The sequence below is a fragment of the Hyla sarda genome, chromosome 3 (assembly GCF_029499605.1).
Source record: "Hyla sarda isolate aHylSar1 chromosome 3, aHylSar1.hap1, whole genome shotgun sequence".
In the NCBI taxonomy this organism is placed as follows: Eukaryota; Metazoa; Chordata; class Amphibia; order Anura; family Hylidae; genus Hyla; species Hyla sarda.
The window spans coordinates 26710002-26733226 of NC_079191.1; positions in this window are offsets into that span (position 1 = coordinate 26710002).

A 23225-nucleotide genomic window follows, 5' to 3' on the forward strand; every position below is an offset into this window, starting at 1 on the left:
AATATAATACTACCACACACTGTACCTCTAAATATAATTCTACCACACACTGCGCCCTCTAAATATAATTCTACCACACACTGCCCCCTCTGAATATAATTACACACACTGTATCCTCTGCATATAATACTACCACACATTATATCCTCTGTATATAATACTACCACACACTGCGCCCTCTATATATAATACCACCACACACTGCTCCCTCTGAATATTATACCACCACACATTGCACCCTCTGAATATAATACTGCCACACACTGTACCCTCTGAATATAATACTACCACACACTGTACCCTCTGAATATAATACTATCACACACTGTACCCTCTGAATATAATACTACCACACACTGCAATCTCTGAATATAATACTATCACACATTATATCCTCTGTATATAATATTACCACACACTGTACCCTCTGAATATAATACTGCCACACAATGTACCCTCTGAATATTATACTACCACATACCACACTCTCTGAATATAATATTGCAGCACACTGTGCCCTCTGAATATAATAGTAGCACATACTGCAGCCTCTGAATATAATACCACCACACACTACCCCTCTAAATATAATACCATCACACACTGTGCCCTCTGAATATAATACTTCCACACACTGAACCCTTAATATAATACATTGACATTACTGTGCCATATGTCTGCATCATCATCCCCAACCCTCACATTACTGTGCATCATAACATATGATGCACAGTAATGTGGGGGCTGAGGGTTGATGAAGCAGAGATGATGAGGCACAATAATATGGGGGTTATGGTTGATATGATTCATGTCAGCCTTTTAACCCCCACATTATTGTGCCTCATCATGTTGCCATCATCACCCCCATTATTGTCATCATGTCTGCATTATCACCCCCATTATTGTCATCATGTCTGCATTATCACCCCCATTATTGTGAGTTATCATTACTAGCTGCACCGTGCATCTCCCCCCAGACACCCAATCACCAGGCAGGGGGTGCATTCCTCCCTGACATGCCGGGGCTGCTCTTCCAGGATGCATCCTGCGTAAAGGATGTCACGTCAGCGTTAGCGCAGCGCAGCTCCGCCGATCATCACAAACTCTGCCCACGCAGCTGACATCGCTAGCGGACCTGTTGGAACAGGCTTGAAGTGCGGGTGACACTGTTGACAATGATACTTACCACTGCCGATCCATGGCCCCGTTCGCCTGTTATCCTCCTTATTGCAAACACAAAGGACACTCTTCATAGGAATGGACAGGAATTCACCGACACTGATCAAAACCACCATGTAAGTTGAAGGAGTAGCTTTATTTGACCATCATGCAACACGTTTCCCTGCCCAATAGCAGCTTCATCAGGCATGATGCAGAGTAAATGTTGCATGATGGTCCAATGAACCCACTCCTTCAATTTACATGGTGGTTTTGATCAGTGTCTGTGAATTCCTGTCCATTCCTATGAAGTGTATCCTGTGTTTGCTGTATCATCCGGGTCAGGAAAGCTGCAGATCCCATCCTTGTTTTACCTTACACACTTTTACCATTGTTGTGTTTGGGTTGCACAACTTACAGTGGTGAGATAATGTTATGCATTTGTCTGCTTATCTCTGTTTTATTACACTATGGAGCGTTGTCTTTTTTTCTAGATCCTCCTTATTGGGTTGATGATAATCAGCATGGAAGCACTCCAGGAGTGTGATGACATCACGACTGCTCACAGCCGGTCCGAGTGAGGAATCAGCAGCCATGACCATACACCCCAGTCTGGAGGAGATGTCCATTCGCCAATCCTTTGTGATTAAAGGGGTACTACGGTGAAAAAAAAATTGTAAATTACTTCTATTAAAAAAAATCTTAATCCTTCACTTATTAGCAGCTGTATACTACAGAGGAAATTCTTTTATTTTTGAATTAATTTTCTTTCTGACCACAGTGCTCTCTGTTGACACCTCTGTCCATTTTAGGAACTGTCCAGAATAGGAGCAAATTCCCATAGCAAACCTCTCCTGCTCTGGACAGTTCCTGACATGGACAGAGGTGTCAGCAGAGAGCACTGTGGTCAGACAGAAAAGGAATCCAAAAAGAAAAAAACTTCCTCTGTAGTATACAGCTGCTAGTAAGTACTAGAAGGATTAATATTTTTTAATAGAAGTAATTTACAAATCTGGCATCAGTTCGTTAAACTTTCTGGCACCAGTTAATTTAAAATAAAATGTTTTCCACCGGAGTACCCCTTTAAAGATGACAGACACCACGATCCAGATTTACTACAGTTTTTTTCTCCCCTATGGTTTTAATTTTATTAAACTTTTTTTTTTTCACCAGATTTAGGGCCCATTCACACTATGTCTGCTCCGGAGCTCCACTGTACCTTCCATTGATGGAATCTGCTGCACCATTCACACTACTGAATTTATTGGAGGATGAATATTTATGAAGAAGGCAGAGTTATCCACCATAGGGTTTGGGGTTTTCTGACGGAGGAATTTCTGATAGGAGAAGGGGATGAAATGGCGCAGGGGATCAGAGGGGAGGGGGGAATTGAAATGGCACAGGGGGATCGTGGGGTGAATTGGGAATTGCGGTGACCCCTCTGAGCCCCCTGTGCCCTTTCACTAACACCCCTCCTCCCCCTGCCATTTTATTAACCCCCACCCCTCCTCCCCTGTTCCATTTCATTAACCGCCACCCCACCCCCCCTGTGACATTTCATTAACCCCCCTCTCCTTGTGACATTTCATGAACCCCCAACCCCCCTCCTCCCCCCTGTGACATTTCATTAACCCCCAACCTCCCTCCTCTCCCTGTGACATTTCACCCCCTCCTCCTCCTGCGACATTTCATTAACCCCCCACCCCCTCCTCCCCTTGTGACATTTCCTTAACCCCCCCCCCCACCCCCTCCTCCCCCTGTGATATTTCATTGTGGTAGCCCAGTAGAGGAGGTGTTATCCCGTGCTCCTGCTGTCATTTCAGGCAGCCTCCTTCAGTTTCCCCAAGGCCCCTGCACTTGTTTCCCCATAGTAAATATGTTTTACCATGTAAAGTGTTATAAAATGTAATGTTGCTTTAAGAGTTATACCATGTGATATGTCATGTGATTGTTACCCAGGAGGTACCAGTGACAGGTGATCCCAAGAGTGACCTATGGGCTTCCTGCTAGTCTCCCCACATATAAGCCCTGGGTGGAGCTTCTCTCTTGTTTCCTGCTGAGGTCCAGTGCAGTCTTGTCTAGTGTGTGTCCAGAGTGTTGGAGACCTCAAAGTCCAGTCCTGCAGCCGCCATCAAGTCAAGTAAGATAAAGTCACAGCTTTATGAGTCAAGTCAGTCCCTGTCATCTGTCAAGTCAGCGGGTCTGCATTCAATTGTCCAGTCCTACTACAAGTCCCAGCAAGCCCTTAAGGTCTCTGCGTCACTGGTCACCTCCGTAGGCCTTAGCTGAACTGTATAGACTTTACCAACTGTCTACCCTCAGTAAAGCTACTGTTGTCCGTAACTTGACGTCTGAGTCTTTATTGCCCCTGTGCCTAGCCCAGGATCCAGCGGTATACCTTCGGGTGGTTATAGGCTAAACCACACCCTGGTGTCACGAATACAAGGGGTTAATTCCATCTGCCCCAAGGGTAACAACATCTGCCCTGTACCACACACCCCACCACCACATCATTAACCCTCCTCCACTCCTGCCTCACCATTCCAAGGCCTCAGATTGCAGATTCGTCAGGGCAGGGGCAGGCTGCTTGTCTTTAATGCGCCAGCGAGGCGCAGGCTCTGTCATGACAAGTGACGTCCCCCTGCGCAATGTCATGGGCGTCACTCGCCATCCAGAGACAGCCTGCGGCAAGCTCTCACTGGTCATAAGCTGCTGCGGCCAATTAGAATGGTGAGGGGGGGGGATGTGGGGGCAGCATTCTTGTGTTAGCTGCTTTATCGTGGGGCTAAAGGGCTAGCTGCTTTGGGCCCCCAGGAATGACAGGGCCCAGGGACGCTGCCCCTTTTGCCCCCCATTAAATACGGCTCTGTACCTGTGTCTACAGAGGAACTACATTGTTAAAAAAAAAAAAGAATGAGGGAATGGTCCAGGAAAGGAGCAAACTTTTTCCCCATAATGAAGCTCCTTGTTGGCCTGTGCCATAGAGACCTTTCTACATATGCCACCATTCCTGTCATCATTTGTAAAGTGTAGTTTTTGTATATAGACCTCAGTTACTAGTACTCTGGCTCCCTTTGAAGGATAGAAACCCTTGGTGACCATGTCCTCTCGTCCTCAAACTACAGGGACTATGGAATTTTATGGTGTCACTGTAGCTGCCATTGTGATTGCCATAAACAATTAAATAGGCCTTCAAATTATGTTATAAAACGGGTGTAAGACGCCCCTGAAGTGTTTAATATTTCCCTCCGGAACGTGGAATAATTGCTGACTCCGGGATATACAAAATTGTAGCAGTGTTTCCATGACCTCATTTTATGTCCTTCTTGTTTGTAATTACAACTTGTTCTTGTTTATTGCCTGTTCTCGTTGTATGGAAAAGACGTCTATAATAATATATTGAAGTTTTCTTTAGCCTCAGTCTCCTTTTTTTTTTTTTTTTCCTTCTCACAGTAAACTTGACCTTTTGCTCTTATTTTCAAATGACATTAAATAGAGTGGTATGGCACCAAGTCACTGCAGAGATTATAGGGTTAATAATCAACCTTCTAGTTTTAAAAGGTTTATACTGCTAAATCACATACTGTCTCTATTCAGGGGAACTCTATCTGACCTGATAAATGGTTCTGACAGGCTGAAGCCTTTTCTAGAAGCTGACTAGCCGATATATATAAAGCTAGTAGCTCAATAGAAGCTGCATTACTCTGCGAGGCCTACATAACACTGTCTTGACTAGATAGGGAAGAAATCTTGTGCCAAGTTGCCCCCCTATGCGGCCTGAAGCACTGCATTTTCTACATCACACACCTCCCCAACTTACTTATTTGGCAATACAATAATCCTAAATTGTTAATATGTGTAATGTCAGTGCTCCGGCCAGACACACTGACCATGAGCGCTCTCCTGTCATGTCCCCGCTGCAGGTGGGGCTGGGATTCGCATCGAGGGACACGCCCGCATGCGATTCCCGCTCGTCACTCACCTCCCTTGCCTTCCGTGTCCTCAGCCCCGTCGCGCGTGCCCCCGCCTCCTAGGGTGAGAGCGCACTGGAGCTCTCTGATTTAAAGGGCCAGCGTGCCTATAATTAGTGAATTCCCCTGCACCATCCCTGATATATATCTGCACCTCCCATCACTCCCTGCCGGATCTTTGTTGCCCTTGTGCCTGAGAGAAAGCTTCTTTGTTCCTTGTTCCTGTTATCCATGTACCTGACCCTTGTTCCGTGTCTTGACCCTGCTACCTTGCCACCTGTCCTGTCCATCTGCTATCCTGACCACATCTTGTCTGTACCTTCTGAGCTATGCTTTATCCCAGCAACCTGTGTGGACGAGTTGTGGCAAGGGTAGCGACCTGGGTGCCACCTGCCACAGCAAGACTATCCTGTTATGCGGCGGGCTCTGGTGAAAACCAGCGGCACCTTAGACTCTGCTCCACACAGGCCAAGAGGAACCACCACCTGCCGTGACCCTTACAGTAAGATCCGGCCATGGATCCTGCTGGGGTGCCTCTGCTAAATGTTTCAGATCATTCCACCATCGTGGCTCAACAGTCGCAGCAGTTAGCTCATCAAGCGCAACAACTGAATCAACTTTCTGCTATGGTGCAACAGCTTCTTGCAGCTCAGCAGCAACAACAGCAACCTGTGCCTCCGCTTGTGTCAGCTATTTCTTCCGGGTCCAAGCTTCGCTTATCCTTGCCCACAAAGTTTGACGGAGATCCCAAGCTATGTAGAGGTTTTGTGACACAGTGTTCTATGCATCTAGAACTCATGGCTAATCAGTTCCCGACGGAGAGTGGCGTTTGTGGTCAGTCTACTGTCTGGAAAAGCTTTAGCCTGGGCTACTCCTCTCTGGGATTATAATGATCCGGTCTCCTCGAACCTACCGGCCTTCATTGCCGAATTCCACAAAGTATTTGAAGAACCCGCTCGAGCTTCTTCTGCAGAGACTGCTCTTCTGACTCTGTCAAGGTAACTCCTCTGTGGGCGACTACGCTGTTCAATTCCGCAGACTAGCTTCTGAACTGGATTGGAACGACGAAGCCTTGTGTGCCACCTTTAAAAAGCCCTGTGTGCCACCTTTCCAGTAAAATCAAGGATGCTCTCGCTGCTTGAGATCCTCCGACTAATCTTAGAGAACTTATCCATTTAGCCACTCGTATTGATGTGCGTTTTGCCGAGAAGCAGAAAGAACTTAATTTGGCAAGAAAACCTTCCCGAACATGGCAATTTCTCAGACTGGCTCCTGTGTTCCAACATCCACCTCTACCATCTTCTTTGCCTCCTGCCGAAGAGGCTATGCAGGTGGATCGCTTTCGCCTAACACATCAGGAAAGATCCTGTCGACGCAATGAGAATTTGTGCCTATATTGTGCCAGTCCGAAGCAGTTTCTCAAAGACTGTTCTATATGTCCTCCATGTCCGGGAGAATGATTGCATCTTGGACAAGTAAGAGTGGCTTCCCTAGATGTGAATAATACCTCTCCTCATTTGACCATCCCAGTACAGGTCTTTTCTCCTACCAAGACGTCTTTCAACGCTGCTGCATTTTTGGACTCTGGTTCCGCTGGCAACTTTATTGGTGCCTCCCTGGTTCAGAAACTTTGCTTCCTAGTGACTCATCTTGCCAAGCATTTGAACATTTCCTCTCTTAATGGACAAAATCTGAACTGTAAGGTGCTATACCACACTGAACCTCTCATCCTGCAAGTAGGAGATTTGCATAAGGAAGAAATTGAGTTCTATGTGCTGCCACATTGTACTTCAGAGCTTCTTCTTGGTCTTTTTTGGCTTCAAAGTCATTCTCCTCAACTAGACTGGAAATCTGGTGAAATCCCATGCTGGAGACAGTTTTGCCAAAATCACTGTCTTGTGCCGATCCAGTCTAAAACTCTTTCTTCACCTCCTCCTCGGCCTGCTAACAAAAACTTCAAAGCTAACGCTCTTTCCAGCTCCTCCGATGTTGCAGGTTTGAATTCCACACCAAGGCATCATATTCTCCTATAGCTCCTGTCTATTTTCAACAAGTTCCATCTGGAAATTCTTTTGTGCCTGCTAATCTGAGACGTAAAGTCTTGAATTGGTGACATTCTTCTTTGCTGCCTGGTCATCCTGGTAAATGGAAGACTCTTCAACAGAAACCAGCGGGCCTCTTGCAGTCTTTGTCCACTTCTGAAACCACTTGGTCTCATGGTGCTAGGAACTTTATTACCGATCTGCCACCCTCCTATACTCCAAGAAGAGGGGGAGACCAAAGGGGGGGTACTGTAATGTCAGCACTCCGGCCAGACACGCTGTCTGTATGTGCTTTCCTAACATGTCCCCGCTGCTGGCGGGGCTGGGAGTCCCAGCCCGTCACTCACCTCCCTGGTCTTCTGTGTCCTCAGCCCGGCACATGTGCCCCGCCTCCTAGGAAGCGCGTATGCCAGAGCTCTCTGATTTAAAGGGCCAGCGTGCCTGTAATTAGTGAATTCACCTGCACCTTCACTGATAAATATCTGCACCTCCCATCACTCCCTGCCGGATCTTTGTTGCCCTTGTGCCTGAGAGAAAGTTTATTTGTTCCTTGTTAGTGTTATTCGTGTACCTGACCCTTGTTCCGTGTCCTGACCCTGCTACCTTGCCACCTGTCCTGTCCATCAGTTATCCTGACCACATCTTGTCTGTACCTTCTGTGCTACGCTTCATCCCAGCAACCTGTGTGGACGGGTTGTACCAGGGGTAGCGACCTGGGTGCCGCCTGCTGCCTGCTGCAGCAAGACTGTCCCGCTTTGCGGCAGGCTCTGGTGAAAACCAGCGGCACCTTAGACTCCACTCCCTGGCATGGCTCACGTCATCATCCACACATAGTTACATAGTTACATAGTTACATAGTTAGTACGGTCGAAAAAAGACATATGTCCATCAAGTTCAACCAGGGAATTAAGGGGTAGGGGTGTGGCACGATATTGGGGAAGGGATGAGATTTTATATTTCTTCATAAGCATTAATCTTATTTTGTTCCAGGAATGTATCTAATCCTGTTTTAAAGCTGTTAATTGTTCCTGCTGTGACCAGTTCCTGAGGTAGACCATTCCATAAATTCACAGTCCTCACGGTAAAGAAGGCGTGTCGCCCCTTGAGACTAAACTTTCTCTTCTCCAGACGGAGGGAGTGCCCCCTCGTCCTTTGGGGGGGTTTAACCTGGAACAGTTTTTCTCCATATTTTTTGTATGGGCCATTAATATACTTATATACGTTTATCATATCCCCCCTTAAACGTCTCTTCTCAAGACACAGGCCCAGAGGATCCACCACCTGCCGTGACCCTTACAATATGTACTATCAAGGAACATACAAATCCTGATGATCTTGCCATCTAACATCCATTATGTCTTGTCTTCTCTTTGGGTGTTCAGGCTTCTAAAATGCTGTTTTCATACTTTATGTGGTTCTCTTCATCCATGTTGGGGCTGATCATCCTTGTCTACAATTTCCCTTTAACTTTACTAATCATAAATGTCCTTCCCAATGACCTGGATCTTGTAATGATACTTTAAGTCTGAGAAATTTTAGCAAGGCCATGTGTCCATGAAGTGGAAGATTAAGCCTTGTTGAATATTCTTCGTATGTTCCCAAAAGATGCCAACGTCAACACCATTGTCAACCTCAGCATCAACCTTATCATCAACTTCAATGCAAACCTCATTGTCATCCTAACCTCAACATTAACCTTAAAGGGGTATTCCAGGATTTTATTTTTATTTGTCTGTACCTGTGTTTCATGGTGATCTCGAGATTTTTGCCCCAATGTTTATTTTTAACAGCATACAAAATAAGTGTTGTCTCAGGTTTTCCCAGGTTGCAGTGCAGCCCAAGACATTTCGTCACTAGTCAGGTGTCCAGAGGGAGCTATGCTTCAATGGGTGGAGCGACCGCTGGGTGGGAGGGAGATCATAGTGCAGGGAAATGTTGTTTTGCAACAACTGGAGACACCCTGGGTAGAAAACACTGGTCTATTGCAATGAAGGGAGCACAGGTGTGTTTCAATGGGTGGGGTGGCTGATGTGTGGGAGGGAGAAAAATGACCTCACACTTTAAAACAAGGAATCGTGGGACTTGTAGTTAGAGAGAGGGAACTCCAACAGGAAATAGCCAGTTCACAAAAAGATAACCAAGGCATTATGGTTAACTCAGAACATAGCCGTTTAACTCCAACCATGGATCCTTCTTAAGCATGTCCATTACTGTCTGGCAGGTAAATATAGTCACCTTATGGTGGATAACCCATTTAATATTAGCTTTAATGCCAAACTCAATGTCAACATCACTAAAGAACCTTAATGCCAACTTAAAATTTTATATGAACCTTAACCACAAATGCACCATTTACTTTAACGTCACACTCATCACTAACCTCAACATTACCTTTAACGGCAAACCGAATGAGAACCTCTTCACGAACCAAATTACCAACCTCAATTTCAACTTCAACATGAGCTTCAGTTCCATACTCAGCAACTACTTCAATGTCCATTTTGAATACCAACTTCAATGTGATCCATTAAGCCAAACTTAATATCAACCTCAAATCAACTTCAAACCTGATGTTGACCTAGATACCAAGCTCAGCATCCACCTGAACCCCAACCTCAACACTGACCTCAACACCAATGCCAACCTCAACATCAACCTTGATGTCAACACTAATGCCTCCCTCAACACCAACCTCAACACCGACCTTATCATTAACCTTAACATCAACCTCAACACAAACCTCAACACCAACCTAAACACCAACCTCAACATCAACCTCAACACCGACCTCAACACCGACCTAAACACCGACCTAAACACCAACCTCAACATCGACCTCAACACTGACCTCAACACCGACCTCAACACCAACCTCAACATCAACCTTGACATCAACCTCAACACCGACCTCAACACCGACCTCAACACCAACCTCAACATCGACCTCAACATCGACCTCAACACCAACCTCATCATCAACCTTAACACCGACCTCAACACCGACCTCAACACCAACCTCACCATCAACCTTAACATCAACCTCAACACCAACCTCGATGTCAACTTCCACACCAACCTTTATTTCAACCCTAGCCAACTTCAACTTCAAATTGACATAAAACTTGAAGTCAACCTCCATGGCAACATCAACCCCAACCTCAACATCAACCTTAAAGTCAACATAAAAGTCAACAACAAGGATCAAAGACTGAAGTACTGTATATATAATAGGTCGAGAAGAGGAATGCGTCACTCTACAGCCTGAATGTCAATATATCATCCATCAGATCACATGTAATAAGTTGCATACAGGATGCTCCACTCCTTATAATTGATTGAGCGGAGCCGTATTACTTTCCTTGCTTATAAAGTGCAGAAGAAAAGGAGAATAAAAAGAAAGAAGGAGGAAATTCCAGCTGTGTTTTCCTTGACAGAAAATCCATCTTTCTCCTTTGGCAGTTAGCAACAAATTTCCCTCCGCTGATATACAGAATGAAACACAGAGTGCCATTGATTTCCAGTATGGAACAGCGAGTAACACTAGACAAAGCTAATTTCATAGATATTTTCCAGGGGAAAAAGATTCCCTCTAATCTTTGCTCTGATTCCAATTTACTGTACATTCACCAATCTCCGGGGATTAGAAATGCTTCGTTTACATTACAAGATTTATCAGAGTATTTAAAGACGTCACTGGAGGAGAGAACTTCAGTAGAGAGCTCGAATATTGTCCTTATAAAGTTCAAGGTCCTGGGGAATGAATGGGCTGTACTCATGTTCTCATGTGGATTATGTACATGTGGATGTAGCAGAGCTGAGCTTGTCATCTGGTACTATGTTTTTTCATAAGTAATCTTACTGAGTTATCATTGAGAGAGTAACAATATGATATGTTATGAGAGACCAAATAGTTAGAAGAGTTTGTCAGGATTAGAAAGCCATGGCTGCTTTCTTGCCGAGGCAGTGAAACTCTTCTCTATGCTTTCAGTCTGGTATTGTAGCTAAACCTATGTTATGTTTCCCAAGAGACAAATAAATCTTATAAATTGCAATAAATTTGGAGTTGACTAGCCTGAGGTGTGGAGTCTGAGGGATCTCCCTGTCCATGGACTTTCCTGATGACTGTCTCCAGAATAGCTACCAATTGGTGGAGAGACCTTTAGGAAGTCAGGAATGGAGCCATGGGTTATCACCAGAAGAGACCAATCTCCTAGTCAGGGCCACTGTTTTTGTGCCCCCCCCCCCCCCCCCCATACAGCCAACGAGTCTCAGCCCTCGCCCATCACTCATTACTTGGGGGGCGGTCAATTCTTGAAGAGGTTTTAGAGTTGAGAAAAAAACTGTGGGGGAGGAGGTGCTGAGAAAATTAAAAATGGCAGGAGTGGGACGGGAGCAGAGGTGAGAGGTCACCTTAAACCCTTAGATAATTCCCCCATTTTTATGTGTTCCTTCTTAGTGCTAGGCCCTACCACACGGTGTGTTGTGTGCACCAATGCATGCTACATCCTTAAAGGGGTACTCTGCCCCTGGACATCTTATCCCCTCTCCAAAGGAGAGGGGAGAAGATGTCTGATCGTGGGGGTCCTGCCACTGGGACCCCCCCATCTCCCTGCAGCACCCCTGCCGGCTGCGGCACTGGTGGCTTGGGGCATCATGGCCGTGCCCCCCGTAACATCACGCCACGCCCCCCTCAATGTAAGTCTATGGGAGGGGTATGGCCGGGAATTGTGATCATTAAGTGGTTAACTTGGCTTTCCAGTTTGGGCATTCCCTCTGGGGGGGATCCAGGACAAAAAGCTGGTTGGAAGACTGGTTGAAGGAACCTCTAGTGCTTCATTTCCGATCCAACATGCCTCCAACTGTTCCAAAACTACAAATCCTAGTATGCCCGGACAGCCTTTGACTGTCTGGGAATGCTGGGGGTTGTAGTTTGGCAACAGCTGGAGGTGCACTGGTTGGGAAACACTGTTCTAGTGGGTGGGAGCTCTGACACAATAATACCGCCTATTAGCCGAAGACAGCCTGATTTGGAGAAGGCTTTGGAATCAACCACTAGGGTCTATTATTTTAACTTTTTATTTATTGTACATCTTGGCAAAACATTGACATTTCTAAAATACTTCATAAAAAAAAAATTATCTCCTTTTTATAGAAATCATGGCTTATAAAAAAAAAAAACAGCAGGGGTCCCCATACCATCCAGAACATGGTCCTGAAGCTGAAGCACAGGCTAGGAAAAAGTCCAGAAAGTAAGGGCGGGACTGGGACTAGCACTCCTCTGTCACACAGAGTGTAGCATGAAAACAGAGAGGAGGGGGTTACAGAGCAGCCTGCAGTGATTGAAGGAAGAGACCCAGGACAGCACAGCAGACTCAGGGAGGAAGTGAATGCATGGTGAGTGAGGGCGGGCTCTTCCTGAGCAGTGGATGTCAGAATAAGTGTGAAACAGAACAGAGGGATTTGAGAGCAAAATACAGACACATACAAAAAACTTAATTAACCTACACTTATAGAGACCCCAAAAATGATGTGAAAAAATATGTTGAAACTACCCACAAGAGTGAACGCACCTATTTCATAGACCCCACAAATAAGCAGCCAACTAAAAAATACTAATATTTCTTTATTGAATACATTTTTAAATAACATGTAAACAATAATGAATGAGCCCAACTGATCCAACAAAAATACACATAAACCCACAAGACATTTAAAATATTGTAATATTGGGCTCATTCATTTTTGTTTACATGTTATTTAAAAATGGATTCAATAAAGAAATACATACAAAAGACATGGTAAAGGGGTACTCCGCTGGAATTTATTATTATTATTATTTTTAATCAACTGGTGCCAGAAAGTTAAACAGATTTATAAATTACTTCTATTAAAAAAAATTAATCCTTCCAGTACTTATCTGCTGCTGTATGGTCTACAGGAAGTTCTTTTCTTTTTGAATTTCCTGTCTGTCTGACCACAGTGCTCTCTGCTGACACCTCTGTCCATGTCAGGAACTGTCCAGAGCAGGAGCAAATCCCCCATAGCAAACCTCTCCTGCTCCGGACAGTTCCCGACATGGACAGAGGTGTCAGCAGAGAACACTGTGGTCAGACAGACAGGAAATTTAAAAAGAAAAGAACTTCCTGTGGAGCATACAGCTGCTAATAAGTACTGGAAGGATTAAGATTTTTTAATAGAAGTCATTTACAAATCTGTTTAACTTTGTCATCTGTTGATTAAAAAACAATATTTACAGGTACGTACGCTTTAAAAGGGAACAACAGTGTTAAACAACCTTTCCCCTCTCCACAGGACAGGAGATTTATCTGATAACAGAGGTCAAACATGTGGCTCATGAATGACGAAAATTTAGGGCCCCATGAATAATCCAGTAATCATGACCTAGCATTCACCATTAAAGGGGTACTCCACTGGAAAACATTTTTTTTTAATCAACTGGTGCCAGAAAGTTAAACAGATTTGTAAATTACTTCTATTTAAAAATCTTAATCCTTCCAGTACTTAGCAGCTGTTATATGCTGCACAGGAAGTTCTTTTCTTTTTGCATTTCCTTTCTGTCTGACCACAGTGCTCTCTGCTGACACCTCTGTCCATTTTAGGAACTGTCCAGAAGGGAGAAAATCCCCCATAGCAAACCTCTCCTGCTCTGGACAGTTCCTGACATGGACAGAGGTGTCAGCAGAGAGCACTGTGGTCAGACAGAAAGGAAATGCAAAAAGAAAAGAACTTCCTGTGGAGCATAAAACAGCTGATAAGTACTGGAAGGATTAAGATTTTTTTTAATAGAAGTCATTTACAAATCCGTTTTCCTGTGGAGCATATAACAGCTGATAAGTACTGGAAGGATTAAGATTTTTAAATAGACGCAATTTACAAATCTGTTTAAATTTCTGGCACGAGTTGATTTAAAAAAAATGTTTTCCAGTGGAGTACCCCTTTAAGGAACACATCTAATAGGCTCTTTAAACAAGTCTTGATCTAGTTGATTGGCCCGGGCCACCATTGGTTTAGATCAGTGGTCTTCAAAGTGTGGACCTCCAGCTGTTGCAAAACTACAACGCCCAGCATGCCCGGACAGCCAACGGCTGTCCGGGCACACTGGGCGTTGTAGTTTTGCAACAGCTGGAGGTCCACACTTTGGAGACCACTGGTTTAGATTTTTGCCCCAAAACATGTAAATACTTCGGGAACGGTAAAAGGAATTATCATCTTAACCCTTTCCGGACAGGTTGGTGAATTCCAACCACAATCCCGCCAAACATCTCGCAAATGCCCCGGCAAATATTCAAAAATATCCAAAAATATACCTTGTGGTTAGATACCTTGATATGATGGTGTCCCATAGGATGGGCGCTTATAAGCTGCAAACATTCCCGCCTCAGAACGTAATCCCCTTCCCGGCACACCACAACGCTAATTTGGAATCCCCCTTTAATTTATGACTTTTTTTTTGCCACCGTCCTGCACGCGTTTATAGGATTGTCAATCCTACGGAAAACCTCCTGCGTTTCGTCTTAAATCCTACAACTCCAAAATTGCTTTAACAAATATTCTCTAGAAGCGAATTCGTTCGAAAAATCTCTCGTTTCCCTCGCAGGTCTCGGGGAGTCGGCATGTGCAGCGCTCTGGGTGTATTAGGCCGCGCAGTAGTAATAGGACGAGAATATTAAACACCTTGGCCGGGGAATATTGGCGTCTCGGGTTACGGCAGATAATTATGGCATTATCCTTCATGGTTATGGCCAAGGAAAGACCTGCGATAAAATCCCCGCACATTTAATGGGTTTCCTGAAAATTCCTTCTGCCTGGAAAAACTAACATTATATGTGTGTTTGGGCCAGATTCATGTTTTTACATTATACCGGCAATTTCTTTCTCTGGTTTGAAGACGACATATGCGAAGAAAGGGTTTAGATAGAAAGATGTTGGGGGGGGGGGGGGGGGGGGGTACTTACTTTTGCATGCAGGGCCTGTTGCTGTTGGGTAAGTTTCTCCCTCAATACATTAAAGGGGTACTCCGGTGAAAACCTTTTTTCATTTAAATCAACTGGTGGCAGAAAGTTAAACATATTTGTAAATTACTTCTATTAAAAAATCTAAATCCTTCCAGTACTTATTAGCTGCTGAATGCTACAGAGGAAATTCCTTTTTTCTTTTTGGAGCACTGATGACATCACGAGCACAGTGCTCTCTGATGACATCTCTGTCCATTTTAGCAACCATGCATAGCAGATGTATGCTAAGGGCAGCATGGTGGCTCAGTGGTTAGCACTGCTGCCTTGCAGTGCTGGGGACTTGGGTTCAAATCCCACTAAGGACAACAATAAATAAAGTGTTATTATTATTATTATAATAATGTCAGCAGAGAGAACTGTGCTCGTGATGTCATCAGAGAGCATTCCAAAAAGAAAAAAATTTCCTCTGTAGTATTCAGCAGCTAATAAGTACAGGAAGGATTAAGATTTTTTAATAGAAGTAATTTACAAATATGTTTAACTTTCTGCCACCAGTTGATTTAAAAGAAAAAAGGCTTTCACCGGAGTACCCCTTTAACACCTTGTTGATGGAGGGTTTTTCCGTTTTTGCATTTTCGTTTTTCCTCCTTACCTTTTAAAAATCATAACCCTTTCAATTTTGCACCTACAGACCCAAATAATGGCTTCTTTTTTGTGCCACCAATTCTACTTTGCAATGACATCAGCCATTTTACCCAAAAATTGGATCTTTGTGTGACAAAATTAAAGAAAAAACGCCATTTTGTAAATTTTGGGGGCTTCCGTTTGTACGCCGTTAATTTTTCGGTAAAAAATGACACCTGACCTTTATTCTGTAGGTCCATACGATTAAAATGATGCCCTACTTATATAGGTTTGATTTTGTCGCACTTCTGGAAAAAAAATCTACATGCGGGAAAATTTTTACGTTTAAAATTGTCATATTCTGACCCCTATAACATTTTTATTGTTCCCCGTATGGGGTGGTATGGCGGCTCATTTTTTGTGCGGTGATCTGAAGTTTTTAGCAGTACTATTTATGTATTGATCGGACTTTTTGATCGCTTTTTATTCATTTTTTCATTATATAAAAAGTGACCAAAAATACGCTATTTTGGACTTTGGAATTTTTTTGCGCGTACGCCATTGGCCGTACAATTTAATTAATGATATATTTTTATAATTCAGACATTTCCGCATGCGGCGATACCAAATATGTTTTAAGGACCAGGCCAATTTTCACTGTAGGACCAGAGCGTTTTTTGCACATCTGACCTCCGAACGCTTTTACCAAATATTCTGAGGCTGTTTTTTCGTGACATATTCTACTTTATTTTGGTGGTAAATTTTCGGCGTTACTTGCATCCTTTTTTGGTGAAAAATCCCAAAATTTCATGAAAATTTTGAAAATGTTGCCTTTTTCTAACTTTGAAGCTCTCTGCTTGTAAGGAAAATGGATATTCCCAATAAATTTTATTTTTATTCACAAATACAATATGTCCACTTTATGTTGGCATCATAAAATGGACATATTTTTACTTTTTGAAAAAATTAGAGGGCTTCAAAGTAGAGCAGAAATTTTCAAAAATGTCATGAAAATTGCTAAATCTGAAGGGACAGATGTTACAGAACTACAACACCCAGCATGCATGGGCAGTCTAGGCATGGTGAGAGTTGTAGTTTGGCAACATCCGGAGGGCTACAGTTTGGGCACCACTGTAACATCTGTGACCCTCCAGATGTTGCAAAACTACAACTCCCAGCATGCCGGGAGTTGCAGTTTGGCCTTCCTAGTGGTTGCCACAGTAAAGATCACTTTACTTTCACTTTCATTCCCCCCCACGTCGCTTCCCTACCTGAGCCAGGATCCAGCAGTCTGCAGCGACGATCAGCTGTTCCCAGGCATCTTCTCCCTATGTTCCCTGCGACATCCAGGGGTGGGCAGAATGGGGGGTTGCCATGGCAACCCACTGTCCTGCTCTGCCATTGGTCAGAATCAGTTCTGACCAATGGCAGGGGATAGGAGGAGATCACATCACTGCGACCTCACTCCTACCCTGCAAGATGATCGGGGCTGTCACTGACAGGTCAGATCATCACTATTTTCCGGGTGATCGGGTCACCAGAGTCCCGAACAGCCTGGAATAGCAGAAAATCGCATGTCTGAATTCGAATGTTTTCAGCAGGCATCCGGTTTCGCAACCCGCCCGGCGCGTGGCGGGATGCGAAATTCGCCAGGACGTATGAGTACGTGCCTGGTCCTTAAGGGGTTAAATGGGAAAAGGGGGGTGATTCAAACTTTTATTAGGGAAGGTGTTTAATGATCTTTATTCACTTTTTTTTTCCACTTTTTTTTGCAGTGTTATAGCTCCCATAGGGGACTATAACACTGCACACACTGATCATTGTTATCCCATAGGGACCTATAACACTGCACACACTGATCATTGTTATCCCATAGGGACCTATAACACTGCACACACTGATCTTTTACATTGTTCAATGGTTTCTCATAAGAAACCAGTGATCGATGATTCTGCCGGATCTCAGGCACTGAGCAGTCATTCAGCGATAGGACAGCGAGGAGGAAGGTAGGGACCCTCCTGCTGTCCTATAAGCTGTTCGGGATGCCGCAATTTCATCACGGCTATCCTGAACAGCCCCCTGAGCTAAATGGCAATGGTTTACTTTCACTTTAGACGCGGCGTTCAACTTTGAACGCCGCGTCTAAAGGGTTAATAGCGCGCGGCACTGATCGCTATTAGCCACGGGTCCAGTAAGTGGCTCCAGTAAGTTAAACAGATTTGTAAATTACTTCTATTAAAAAAAATCTTAATCATTTCAGTACTTATGAGCTGATGAAGTTGAGTTGTTCTTTTCTGTCTAAGTGCTCTCTGATGACACCTGTCTCGGGAACTGTCCAGAGTAGAAGCAAATCCCCATAGCAAACCTCTTCTGCTCTGTGCAGTTCCTGAGACAAGCAGAGATGTCAGCAGAGAGCACTGTGGTCAGATAGAAAAGAACAACTCAACTTCAGCAGCTGATAATTATTGGAAGGATTAAGATTTTTTTTAATAGAAGTAATTTACAAATCTGTTTAAATTTCTGGGGCCAGTTAATTTAAAAAAAAAAGTTTTTTCCTGGAATACCCCTTTAAAATTCTTTATCTTATATTAAGGAGATCTAAAAGGGGTTATCCAGTTTCGAAAAATGGATCCCCCCATCCATAGGGTTGCCACCTTTCTTGCCAAGAAAAAAAAAAAATACCGGTCATGATAATTTTCATAATTAATTATATATGCGTAACATCACAGGATACACATATGGGGGGGGGGGGGGGGATTTTGTCCTATTCCAACCCCTATAATTTTTTTATTTCTCCTTATACGGGCCTGTATGAGGGCTCATTTTTTGCACCCCGATCTGTAGTTTTTAACAGCACCATTTTTGTTTTGATATGACTTTTTGATTGCCTTTTTAAATTAAATTCGGGGGTTCCAGTTACTTACTAACTACAACTCCCAGCATGCCCTGATACAGCCTGTGGCTCAGCAGCTGCCCCAAAGGAAAACTACAACTCCCAGCATTTTGGACTATATAGTATAGGTCAGTGTTTCCCAACCAGCAGTGCCTCCAGCTGTTGCAAAACTACAACTCCCAGCATGTTGGACTATATAGTAGTATATAGTATAGGTCAGTGTTTCCCAACCAGGGGTGCCTCCAGCTGTTGCAAAACTACAACTCCCAGCATGTTGGACTATAGAGTAGTATATAGTATAGGTCAGTGTTTCCCAATCAGGGGTGCCTCCAGCTGTTGCAAAACTACAACTCCCAGCATGTTGGACTATATAGTAGTATATAGTATAGGTCAGTGTTTCCCAATCAGGGGTGCCTCCAGCTGTTGCAAAACTACAACTAGCATGCCCGGACAGCCAACGGCTGTCCGGGCATGCTGGGAGTTGTAGTTTTGCAACAGCTGAAGGCGCTCTACTTGGGAAACACTGGTATAGGTTATGGTGCAACATTCCTGGAGTTGGATGATTGGTTGGATAAATACCGGTCATTGTATTGCTGGTATTTTTTATATAAAAACACAGACACAGTGGCCAAAATACCAGCTGTGCTGGTAAAATACCGGCCAGGTGGCAACCCTACCCGTCCAAAGGATAGGGGATGTGTCAGACTGAAGATCGCTGGAGGGGGGCGGGGGGGGGGTTCAGCGGTCGGACCCCCTGTGATCTGGCACTTTTCCTCCATCTTTTGAATAGTGGATATATTTTTCTAAGCTGGACTACTCCTTTAAAGCGTACCTGCCATATCACAGAAAAAAAGAATAGAGCTTATATGTTACTCACTAGGTTATGCAGATGCTTTACAGGTCTCTTTTATGTGTTTTATCACAAATCCCTCTGTTATGCTGCTCACTCATTCTGACATGCACTGCTCAGGAAGGGGTGTATCCGAGGCAAGCACTGAGCCCGCCCTCACTCACCATGCATTCACTTCCTCTCTGAGTCTGCTGTGCTGTGCTGGGTCTCTTCATCCAATCACTGCAGGCTGCTCTGTAACCCCCTCCTCTCTGTTTTCATGCTGCAGTCTGATAGAACAGGAGTGAGCACTGAGGAGTACTAGTCCCGCCCTCACTTTCTGGACTTTGTCCCTGCCTGTGCTTCAGCTGGGACAAAGATGATGCTGCAGCCAAACAGGACTATGTTCTGTATCGTATGGGGACCCCTAGTGGTCTTTTTTTGTAAGACATGATTTCTATAAAAGGAGATAACATTTTCTTATGAAGTATATTAAAAAGGTTAATGTTTTGCCAAGATGTACAACATGTAAAAAGCTTTGGAATCTGACAGTGCCCATTTAAATAAATAGGTTTGGGGTGTAGAAATAATAATAATGATGAATACTTTTACAATATTGTCAGAATTAGTGGTGAGCACGAATATTCATAATGCGATTTTTTTATCGTGAATATCGCCACTTCGCAATTTCACGAATAGTTAGAATATAGTGCTATATATTTGTAATGACGAATATTCCTTTTTTTTTTTCACATGCAAATTTTTATGCAAATTTTTGCATGAAAAAAAGTGAACGAACATAGCGAAAATGCGAATTTTGCGAACATAGGACGAATAATCATCAATATATTTGCGAAATAACGCAAATTCGAATATGGCCCCTGCCGCTCATCACTAGTCAGAATTACATGTGGGGGTCTGGTCTGAAATCTGAACTAATGTTGAGGTCTGATCTGAAGTCTTGATTGGTTTAGGGGATCTGGGTTGTGGTCTGTATTAGTTTAACACAGGCTCAGGAGCCAGGCATAAGTGTGGGGTGCTGGCTTCTGTGTGCAGCCGACACCCTCTGGTAATGATTAAAGGGGTACTCAGGTTTTTTTTTTTTTTATTAACTTGTCATGGACTGACCCTAAAACATCTCTCCCTGCCTACTTGCCCACTCACCCTGAACGGTGAGTCAACAACTGGGGGCCGGTCCCTTCCTGTGCAGTGGCGTAAAAACATATACAGTGGTCCCTCAACATACGATGGTAATCCGTTCCAAATGAACCATCGTTTGTTGAAACCATCGTATGTTGAGGGATCCGTGCAATGGAAAGAATAGGAAGTTGTACTCACCTGTCCCCGCCGCTCCGGACCCGTCACCGCTGCCCTGGATGTTGCCCTCCATCACTGTCGCCGCGTCCCCGTGGTGTCTCAGACGCTCCGGACGTCTCAGCTTCCCTGGGATTGCCGCTCTCATGTCGCCGCCATCACGTCACTACGCACGCCGCTCCTATTGGATGACGGGACGGCGTGATTGGGGACGTGATGACGAAGATGGAGAGCGCTGGCGATGCAGGGAATCCCGAGAGGGCACGTCGGAGCCCCAAGGACCGGTAGGAGACCATCACCGGAGCACACGGGGCACCGTAAACGGCTAGCTGAAGCAGTCAGTACTGCCGGATAGCAGTTTATGCGATGGCCCTGACATACAAAAGCATCGTATGTTTATGCTGTCTTCAACATGCGATGGCCTCTGAGATGCCATCGCATGTTGAAATTATCGTATGTCGGGGCCATCGTAGGTGGGGGGGTGTCACTATAATATACATAGGCGGTCAAAGGCCAAAAACGGAAAACAACTAGACAACCAGATATACCAGACAGAATAAAAACTCACAAATCGAGCAGAATATAGTGAATTAACAAACAAACAGTTCATAAACCGGATATCAGATTAACGGCAGACATGATGAAATGAACAAGACTAGGCATGATAAGAGTATACAGCAGAATCCAGGAGATACAGGGCATAGCGGAAGAACTGAGAGCCAAAACACTAAACTGAACAGGTAAAATAGAACACTGTTCACATACAGATACAAGCACAAAGGACAAAGATCAGATCAACCATACAGGATATAAATATAAGACACTGTTCACACTGGGACACAGAACCAGGATACCAAACAGGAATATAAAATACAGAGCTAAGGTAAGACTAGACTAGACTCAGACAGTGTGAACACAGACTAAGCAGAAAGGACATACAATCCTAAAAACGACATATGTAACACAGACGAAAATATACAATAAACAAGACTATTTAACCATGGCTAAAACTCAGATAAATACAAGGCAAATGCTCAAGCAGACTTGAAAGTGTATTGCACACACAGTCATAGTGGCATTAAACTAACAGACATCATAGTATTGCACTGAATAGCAAGAGAACTCTGCTTAAATAACCACACCCGAAATTTCATTCACTCAGAGCATTAACTATTCCCTATCCAGGTTGAATAGCAAACTGCTCAGGACAAAGTGTGTGAAAACACTCCTAGACAGAAAAATACAAAAACAAATATACAGACATTACACAACTGGTGCCAGAAAGTTAAACAGATTACTTCAATTAAAAAATCTCAATCCTTCCAGTACTTATTAGCTGCTGAATACTACAGAGGAAATTATTTTCTTTTTGGAACACAGAGCTCTCTGCTGACATCATGAGCACAGTGCTCTCTGCTGACATCCATGTCCATTTTAGGAACTGTCCAGAGCAGCATATGTTTTCTATGGGGATCCTACTCTGGAGAGTTCTTAAAATGGACAGAGATGTCAGCAGAAAGCACTGTGGTCATGATGTCAGCAGAGAGCTCTGTGCTCGAAAAAGAAAAGAATTTCCTCTGTAGTATTCAGCAGCTAATAAGTACTGGAAGGATTAAGATTTTTTAATATAAATAATTTAAAAATCTGTTTAACTTTCTGGAGCCAGTTGATATAGATATATATATATATATATATATATATATATATATATATATTTAAAAAAAAAATTTTTTCCTGGAATACCCCTTTAACATCAGAGATCACTCCAATGCCAGTGATTTAACTGTTTGGATGCTGCAATCAATAGCGATTCTAAATAGCATTTAGATGCCTCAATGGTATAGTGGGAACAATCAGAACCCTAAGATTATATTGGTTGTCACGCCAATCTATCATATAGATCGTGGTCTCCAACCTGCGGACATCCAGGTATTGCAAAACTACAACTCCCGGCATGCTCGGACAGCCAACGGCTGTCCGGGCATGCTGGGAGTTGTAGTTTTGCAACATCTGGAGGACCGCTGGTTGAAGACCACTGATATAGATCAATGCATATGCATTGCATTGATCTCTCTTAGCAGTCGCATAATCGCTTATAAAAAGTCTTCTAGGGGGAATAAAAAAGTATAATTGAGAATAAAAGAGAAACAGAAAAAAAAAAGTAACAAAAAAAAAAAAATCAGGCAAAAAACATATTTGGTATTGCCGCTTGTGGAATTGTCCGAATTGCTAAATGTTCACATCCTGATCCGACACAGTCAATAGTGTAAATGCCAAAAAGAAGCAAACTTCTAAATTGTTGATTTTTGGTCACATCACATTCTAGATAAAATGGAATAAAAAGTGAACAAAATGTAAAGTAAGTGAATGCAAACATGGTACCGCTAAAAACTACCGAGGCAAAAAAAATTAGCCCTC